The sequence below is a fragment of the Diadema antillarum genome, unplaced genomic scaffold (assembly GCF_040938485.1).
Source record: "Diadema antillarum isolate AM-2024a unplaced genomic scaffold, OU_Dant_1.0 seq00001761_RagTag, whole genome shotgun sequence".
Lineage (NCBI taxonomy): Eukaryota > Metazoa > Echinodermata > Echinoidea > Diadematoida > Diadematidae > Diadema > Diadema antillarum.
Window position 1 is genome coordinate 913,614 of NW_027272443.1, and position 10,033 is coordinate 923,646.

General features: G+C 38.9%; 1 long non-coding RNA gene across 1 annotated transcript; it reads right to left on the reverse strand.

The window, feature by feature from the left end:
- Positions 1-257: 257 nt before the first annotated feature.
- Positions 258-2,865, reverse strand: LOC139712142 (uncharacterized). The gene is made up of 3 exons (XR_011709556.1): positions 2,824-2,865; positions 894-1,037; positions 258-290 (listed from the first exon to the last, which is right to left on the reverse strand). It is a non-coding gene; the product is annotated as an uncharacterized lncRNA (long non-coding RNA).
- Between the last annotated feature and the right edge of the window lie 7,168 nt (positions 2,866-10,033).

Here is a 10,033-nt window from a genome sequence, read left to right on the forward strand (position 1 = left end):
AGCCATATCTTACTGAAAATGAATTATGTAGGATGGAAGTCATCTTGACACCTGTAATTCCTGTACACAAATATTTGATTGTATCATGCTCTCATTTGTATGTGGATTAGGATATGATTTCCTTGCATAAATCGATTTGTATTCATGAGATGATATTCCTAATTTCAAATCGATGACACTTACTTCTGAGCTGTAAAGGGCATTCACATCGCAGTCAAGACATCTTTCTATCTCCCCCTTACTCTAGTGGATGTGATCTCAAACTCAGCATGTCCATTTGTTGGTGACACCTTGATAAAAATAAAGAACAATACATCACAGCATATCACCCTTACGTCATACTTAACGCAACATAATAACAATGGAAAGTTAATTGATCTGTGACTACAGACGTATTTTCATTTGTGCACACATTAAACACTTGTGCCAATTGACATGGTTGAGAAATATTTCATTACATATAATATCTTACTTGATTACATTTATGTTTGATTTTTATATGATCTCATCTTCAGTAGATAGAATACCGTTCTTTCATATGATCCTCTACAATAGAACATGCAATGAATTTACAAGAAAACAAGAATACACATTCGATCATAGATTTGCTCCCCTTATTATATAAATGGAGATACACGTGTATAAGATTATTCTCCTCTCTTTGTTTGCAAAGTATTTGTACACTGCATTGTAATGCAACTGTCAAAGCGAAAACATGCTTGTTACAATTTATTCAAATGGAATAGGAATATTTGATACTCAATGTATTTAGATTTGGCATTATTTTCAACTGGGCACTGAAGTGATACATTTGATAATCAAACACTTAGTAAGTTAGTATTTAAAAGATATTTCAAATTAGACCGCTATTTAAGACATTTACCGTTTCTTACCTTCTGGTTGTTCTGCAATTTGTTGCAGGTAGAAAGAGCTCAGTCTTTACAATTAGATTTTGGCAAGTCAGAATAGGCATATGTCTCTCTCTTTGGTGAAGTTTGAAGACAAGACTCAGTCTGTCCACTTGTTGGTACATCTAGCTGAAAACAGAAATCAACATGACTCAAATAATTTTTTTTTTCATCTTTAAAGCAGAGCATTATAAGCTAATAGTGAACAAAAAATAAAATCAATTTGAAATTTAATTGTTTTGAAAAGGCATCTTGACATTGACATAATTTTCTTTGTTTCCCATGCAAATCAATTATAACTAAAAATATATCTCTTTCATTAAGATGATATATATTTTTTTTTTAGCTTTTTAAAAAGTTAAAAAAGAAGAAGATATTTAGGTTTCAGTGAGTCGGTATAAATGATCCATTAAAAGTGTAATATTTACATTTTTTCAAATGAACCTTTATTCTTTGAGACATTAACATAAGAACTTGGTACTTATGAGTAAAGACATTTCTAAATAGTTTCTCTTTGACTAGATCTATTTGTAAACTAGAAGAGTACATGTAAATGATTCACAGATTAGGAGAGGTTGGCAGTCAGGACTGAACACTTTCTCTCTCTCTCTCTCTCTCTCTCTTTCAGGCATATTCGAATGGCAAGATCACTTGGTTGTAGACTCGCTTTTATATAAAACACCTAGGCCTAAATCCTAGACTCTTTTTCTGAACCCACAGGTACAATACCAGAAAGAGTGGAATCAACCTTAGACCTCTGCTCTAGAGACTAATATTAGCCTAGATAATTCACGTTAGAGCTAATGTTAGGATCTTCTAATGTTAGATCTAACATGAACTTTTTGATCAAAGTTAGCCTACATATATAGTATAATTATTATGCATAGATTTTAGAACCTCTAGATACCTAAACTTAGGTCTAGCTAGGCCTAGTAAGCTGGGTCTTTACAACAAAACTGCCTAGATATGAGTAGTAGATTACTAGAAACCTCTAACGTTAGGTAGAATCAGTGGCCCAGATCTTGACTAAGGTTAGACCTAGATCCTAATTCCAGACGCCAGCTATTTATGCTTCAGACCCCGGCCATAGATTTTATATTGTAGGTCTAGTATATTACTATTAGACTCTAAACGTTGGTAGATCTACATCTACATCTTCTGTATAGTCTACAGCCCCTTGCCCTGGACCTGGCTCTAGCCCTACAAATAGAAATACATCTAACTAGCGCAGTAACGTTAGTAGTAGTGGACCTGTACTGTCCACGTCATACAACTGCTAATGTGCTAACGTTAGGTGTTAAGTTCATTGTGATTATACTACTAGTGTCATAGGGCCTAGCCCGATTGAATTGTTTTGGCATAATAACAGGCGTAGCCGTACATTCTAGCACTAACACTAACATTCGTCGTTAGAGTAACACTACCCCTACTAGCTAGAATGTCTAACACTAACGTTAGTATTAACAGTTAGAGAGAGTGTATTACCGTTAGATAGACTAGATTAGACCTAACAGTAGACGAGGATTCAGTCCAACTGCATGTGATGAGGCCATAAATTACAAACCTAGATCGAACTAACAAGACACCTAAATCTAGACGTAGACCTAATGTTTGTTAGGCCTCTTTTCGCACCGTGTCAAGACGTGCTTTACGGAATAATCGCTGTTCCACCAACAAACACCGCCGGCACGGTCGGGTGGCGGCCCGGGGGTTGGTAGGCATGCCCGCGCCCACGGGATCGGTGCGAAATACAGTAATTAAAGACATCGGCCTAACGTAGTACTAGCGCTTGAACCTTGATATTAACCAAGTCTCAGATCAAAGTTGTATATCTAACTAATAGATCAAAACAGATTTTTAAGTTCCGTTATGCAGTGCAATAAGGAACTATGTATTTATTTACTAAGTTACTTACATTCGAAGGAAATAGTCCCTTTTCCAGTCACCACGTTTCCAAAACATGCAGCTCTCGCGCGAGAGATTTTACCTGTATGTAGCTAGATCGTAGGGGTAGTGCGTGGTAGACGTACGCACACGTATTAAGTATTCGCGCGCACACAAGCTGCGCGGGGCTACTGGAAAATGCTCGGAAAATGCATTTTCTGAGTTCCTGCAAGTTCAGAGTTTTGATTAAAAGTAAAGATTTCTTCAAGAAAACTAGAAATAATATTGACACATTCAATTAAAGAAGCACTTGTAGTTTTATAAAACATTAAATTACTTTTGGAAGATCATCTAATTAGCTTGGAAAAGCAAACTTTGCAGAACGTTAAGTAATCTGTGAATATTATCTCGAGAAAACAACACCCAAACATTTGAGAGCCCCATATATGGCTGTACAAAATGACTTTTTAAAATGCTAAGGAAACACATTTAAATTGCAATTTCATTAAAAGGGACAATTGAAACTCATGATCTTTCAAATATCAATTGAATGCAAGCAAAAAATAAAAATCGTGATTTTTGACATGCTTCTGAATTTTGTGCTAAAAATGACATTTTTCGGCAAAAACGCGCGTGACATCCGGCCGTACGCTATTCCTTAGTATTTTTGCAAGACTTTCAGTATGAGAACGGAGCATTAACAAAAAATGCCGTCGAATCCTTATCTAGAGCCTTTTTTGAGGTTTGGCTGGTCTACTATAAAGAGTTATTGAAGTTTTTGTAGCGTTACGGACGGACGACGCACAGTGGGCCAGAGAGATACCAAAGTGCGCCAAAAGTCACTTTGGGCACTTGGGATTTTTTGATTTTTGACATGCGCTCTTGAGAGGCAATACTTTGAAGAATATATCATTAAAATATTTAAATCAGGTATGTACATTAAAGGGGTATATTTCCTACCTGAAGTAGCAAAATACAATATTTTAAGAGTTTCAAAGCAAATTGTAACCTCTTTAATAAATAAGTAATTTCAACATGTAGCTTTTGAGATATCAACCTGTAATTTCCCCCACATATTTGTCAGAGTTTATGTTACGTTATGAATGCCGTAAAAATGCAAAGAAACTTAATGTTCATGAATATTTTACGCTAAATATCCTGGAAAAGAGGCTAATTATTTGTCTTTTTCATATACCCTGATGAAAAGTTTAGATTGCCACGGATTTCCAACTAAATTCTATTACCACCACATTTCCTGATGTCTCAGCTTTAAGCTGATACCAGATTTGGCTGCCACCTTTTGCCACTTTTCGTGTTAGAGCCGATTTTCCGCGACACATTACGTCTATTTTGGACCTTGCAGCCGCTTAGAAATGCTATTATATCATACGGGGTCACATGAGGGCGGCATTTTTTTTAATTTATTTTTTTTTCTCGCACGTTAAAGGCACAGAAACATGAATAACACTGAATAAGAGGCAAACAGAGTTATAAAATATATGCATAGGGCTAGTCCGGCACCTAAAAGACCCGTCCTCCGAAGATAAAAGAGTACATATTGCACATAGCCAAGGCCATATAGCCATATTGTCCATATAGCCACTACTGTAAACATAGCTATTCCCACTGCGATACATATTGTATGGACACCTAAATACTTCGATCCTACTCTTGACATATGCAGATAGAACGTTACATACACCAAAACACAGAGATTTTATTCTCATCGGTTACTCGTTGGAAGCAAAGTACCAGTCTGTTGCTTTCCGGCCGCTCAGCAAAGTGTATAGGATCGCAGTTTGTGAATCCGATTGCAGGTCAGTGTCAGACATTGCTCGCGTGATCCTCATCATCGGACGATCTTGCCTCATCGGATCATGCCTGACATGTCTGACATTGACCTGATAGGCGACCAATACAAATCGGATTCATCAGACTGTGATCCCATACACTTTGTGGGTTGTCGGAAGAAAAAAAAACTTTGCTTCTGACGACTGATGAGAAAAAAAAGCATTGTGGAACGTGGATGAATTTATAATTTCATATGATAGCGATTCTGATAAATTTTTCATTACAAAAAAAAAATCTTTTTATTTTAGCTTTTCCAAGTAAACTTTCATACACGGTAGACTCATTCTTAGCTGCTAAGTCATAACCTTTCATTTTCCTGATTCCTGACTTCACAATTTGTTATCTTTCCATTAAAATTAGACAAAATGGTTTTTGCGCTTGTATGAATTGATATGGCATAGGCCTAAGGTTATATATGAAGTAGAGAGATAAGAACTATATCGGAGACTGATTTTACTAGTATCGCACATTTATGTCCTGCTAGAATGAAGTGAATAAATTCGCCCAAACGTACAGCGTACATCATAAACTTATATTCTAACTAGTTCACACGGACAACAGTATCATTTTGCAGTACGTGCGTAATATGGAACTTTCAGCATAAATTTGATTCTTTCAACGAAACCCGAATGTTTATACACTTTCTATGACATGTAAGCATCGTGTATTCAATGATAATATATAAGCAGTGTCAGTGAATATGAAAAGATAATTAATCTTTAAAGAAAAAAAAAATAACAGCCTAAGATTTGCATTGCTTTATTCGTCATTTACAGACAGATTTTGGTAGCCAATGAAAAAACAGCATCACAGTGACGTCATATGAGTTTGAAATTATGTTCAATCAATTTTACGCCCCCAATTACCCTTAGACACCAAATTTGGGTAAAAAGAAACCACGGAATATAATTTTGGCGCACTTTGAGCTCATTCTGGCCCACTGTGCGACGGACGGACAGACGCCGCAGGCGACCCCTTAGTCTCCCCACACCTCCGGTGGGCTCGACAAAAATTGAAGGGTGTGACGCATGCGCGGCCGATTCCAATTGTTTTCTTCTTATTTATTTATTCATTTATTTCAACAAGTAATAAAGGGGACGCTTGCCCGATGCCCCCCCCCCCCCCTCTTCCCGGACCAGCCAATGCAAATTGGTCATTGCCTCAGTGCACACCTGTTTGATAATGGTGTGGACGGATGTACTCATCAGCGAAGGTGTAGATTTTAGTATACAATAGCATGAATTTACAGCAAATAACGTATTAACTTGTCTATCAATGTATGCAATGCCATGCAAACAGCTATTTTTTTACCATTGCAAGGAGAATTAATACAAACACAAGCAACAACTTTAATAGAGGATGCATCGCTGTGATATTAAAAAGCTTTCTTGAATTGATGGTACATTGTGGTTACTGAAGTAGTGAAGCGAGAGGAGGGAAGAGAGGAAAAGTAAGACGCCCTGCCCATCTCTCTTCTAGCTAGAAATGGGACAAGCCTTTCAAAATTAGCATGATGTCATTATTGAAAACCTACTCGTGAAGCCATACTTCGTTGTTGTCCTTTTTTGAGGGGGGGGGGGGGGGGGGAGCGTTAATCCGAACATTTTTGTGGCGATATTCCGAAAGTTCGTTATGCCGAAGGTTCGTTAATCCGAAAATTAAATAGGGTTCGATATTCCGAAGGCTCGTTTATCCGAAAATGAAATAGGGTTCGTTATGCCGAAGGTTCGTCAATCCGAAAATGAAATAGGGTTTGTTATTCCGAAGGTTCGTTGATCCGAAGTGATATAGTGTCCGTAACGAACCTTACGAATAACGAACCTTATTTCATTTTCGGATTAATGAACCTTCGGAACAGCAAAACTCATCACAATTTCGCATCAACGAACCTTCGGAATAACGAATCTTCGGAATAACGAACCTTCGGACTAAAGAACTTTCGGATTAACGAACATTCGGAATAACTAGCTGTAACCAATCAGCCAACACCCTGTACAAATACATACTTATAGTCGGCATATTAGATGGCGCTTTTCATCCTGTCGAACTCGTGTGCCTTATTTCCCAAGTGTCGGTCTCGTGAGCCTGCGTCAATTGTCGTAATGTATGACTGTATGATTCGTGGGCTGTATAACTCGTGGGCTGTATGATTCAGGGACCTATTTTCAATGTCGAACACGTGGGCCGTACCGTGTGACTGATTGATGTCGGTCTCGTGAGATGACCCCACATTGTCAAGATGTTCATTCAATGAGATATGGCAGAAGAATACAAGTCGCCACAGAGACATATCGAATTTGAATGAAATTGATGTAGGACTCCAATTCTGCTTTTGCTACTTCATAGTCATGAAACACGAAAATCACTATTTTACACAGAATATGATATTATCATTATTATCCATTTTCGGGGAAATATATTCCATTAAGGAATCTTGGCGGGGGGGGGGAGGTGATTTTGGAGAGATAGCGTACTTTGTTTGTTTGTTTGTTTGTCGGCAGTTACGAGCAGTCACTGAGATTGGACAGATGTGCGCGCTGCAGACGATTTGTGCTGGTGGGGGCGCCTTCTAGAACCAGTGATCAAAGGGCACCACCAGCGATTGGTGTGATAGCACTGCGTATCCACCAAGGCACTCACGTGTGTACCTTGCCGGGGACATGGAATCTGATTGACAGTGTGGGCGTGTCTCCACAGAATACAGATGGCCGGGGGGAATGGAAAACAGAGTAAGGGGAAGAATGTTCTGTAGAGAGAATTCAATATCAAGCAAAAACCCATGCAGTACGTATTTTCTAAAACATAAGATAATTTGTTATAAAACCATTCATGTCAATCCGTTGTTTCAATCCTTTGAACCACCAATGCAAAACTTTACTAATAATCCACTAACTGTGGGTCTCTCGAGAACGAATGTAGCTGCCATTTATAAGATGATATTATCCACTACTCTCTGCATGCATGCGCTGTGTTTTGTAGATCAAACTGGAGCTTTAGCAGTATTATTTGTATGTCGTTAAAAAAGAATAGGTTGCAAAATCAATCTCGTTTAATTTTCGCAATTCTGACGAAAATACAAAATGAGAGATAGTAAAGAAAATCAATGGCAATGCTGGTAGGAAGATCCCCACTTTGAAGTTGTAAGGCCTTAGGAAAGTCACCTTTGTAGGGATAGTACTCGTAGTTTTTCAATCGAATCTTATAATATGTTCGCAATGCGCATATTTGCGCATGATAGTCAATCACCACGTAGAATGCAAGCCGTATATGAGAGAAACAAAAGCACGAGATACGCTTTCATTGTGCCGCGGAATTAGCAGTGATTAGCCGATTTATCGATCGGTTTGGCGGCTTCGTTTGTTGAGCAGAATATGCGAAGTTGGCACGCCGTCGACGGAGTCGGACGTGAGAACGTGGCACACAGGGCCGGCGCACTGTTTTCAAAAGTGTGGGGGCCCACTTCCGGGTTTCATGAGCTAACAAGCAAAAAAAAAAAAAAAAAAAAAAAAAGGTCCTCAGCTCATCTCTCCCCGTCTACTTCCGGGTTTCTTCAGCTAACAAGCAAAAAAAAAACCAAACAAACAAACAAAACAAAAGTGATTACACCTTATGTATTCCTTTGTATGGTGCACAAAAAGTGTGGGGCCCGAGCCCCCACGGCACCCACGGCTGCGCCGCCCCTGGCACATAAAGAGTTAATTGTAAAGTACGTAAAAATATACGAAGCATGAGTCTTAGTACTTTACATAGTCACAATGCATGTTACTTTTCACCGTGGTATGTGCCTGCTCCAAATTTAAAACATTGCAACTTTACGTGAATATGACATACGGTCCAATAATCACCTTAAATCTGCAATACAAAAGAGTCACAGTGCATGGCATTTGTACATTTGTTTTTAATGTCTCAGTGTGCACTTTATCTCACCTCCTTGATTTGATGCAGTCTTCCGCGCGTGAAGCGACAATACCACCGGTATGTCATACCTCACATAGAGTCACGGGAGATGAATCAGATATCGATGAGCAAAGGGGTGCGTTTACTCTATAACTCTACTCCACATGATAACCCTGTTCATTCCAAACAGTGGCCTTGCATTACATGTGTCCAGCCCATAGAGATATATACTAAGAACACTAGAGGGCGGACTCCGTAAAATCCCTGTGACCGATAGAAGGAGGCGTTCGCCATTTTGGTCCGGGCAAATTTCGACTAGCGACCGTACCGATAACGTATAGCGCTAGCGGAGCATGCAGGGAGATCGACGACGGGATGCAACGGCAGTAGGCTAGCATGTATGCCAAGGTCTCCATCGGAGTTTGGAAATTGAAAGTGTTCTTAAATTCGCAAATTCTACTGAATGTAGCATAGATCTATGTTGCAAAATGCCTGAATCAAGTGCTGCTTTTGGATGTAGAAACAGGAGAAAAGAAGGGGAGTGGAGTTTCCTTTAACAAGTAACTAAAATGACATTTATAGTGTGTGTTAAACAGATTGATTCAAGACAAAAAAAAAGAAAAAGAAAAGAAAAGGTCTTGCAAAATTCGTCAGGGGGCACTCCGCCCTCCCTCAGCCATTCTCGATCCGATTGAGATAGCTAATACAGTACATAATATAGTGACTATGTGCAAGGTCGGCGGAACGGGGGGGGGGGGGGGGGCATTTGCCTCCTTGCCAAAATAAAAAAAACTCCCCTTTTTAAGTTTAAAAAGTGCTCTTTTCTAAGTGCCCTATTTGGCCCTTGAGCCCCCCCCCCCCCCCCAAAAAAAAAAAAAAAAAAAAAATCGTTCCTCCACCCTTTGCTATACCAGCAGTTAATTTTACTATATATGGTGATAGTGTGAGGAAAGCTAGAATACGTAATATAGGCTTGGTGACAGGACATATGCTCCGGCATTGATATCTTTCTGAAAATAGAATTAGCATCATGGGTCTGATTGGGCCTTTTGGTTCATACCGGGCAGGGTGAGGATTAGGATTAGGGTTAGGTGTTATGATTTGGGTTAGGGTTTATGACAAGCTTCAACAGCATTTCGAGCTTGAGCATATGTCATGGAACCAATATGCCTACACGTACTTATAAGAATGATTTATTTCATTTCCACCAAAAAAATAAAAATAAAAATAGAAATACAATGAAACACTCGTATACACAGATGTCAGGATTATAGAATGCAGTCCCCTAATACAGAAAAAAATATAATTGCAAAAAAATATACAGAAAAATACAAAAATACTGACGCAGCTTAGGAAAGTTTAATGTAATTGCGGTAATCATTATATCACAAGGGGCACCCGGCTGTCTGGAGACCAAGAGAACCCTTTGCATTGCATGGACCATGGTCGTGTTGGTCGGCTTGAAAGTATTACCTCGTGGAGAATAAGGTAAA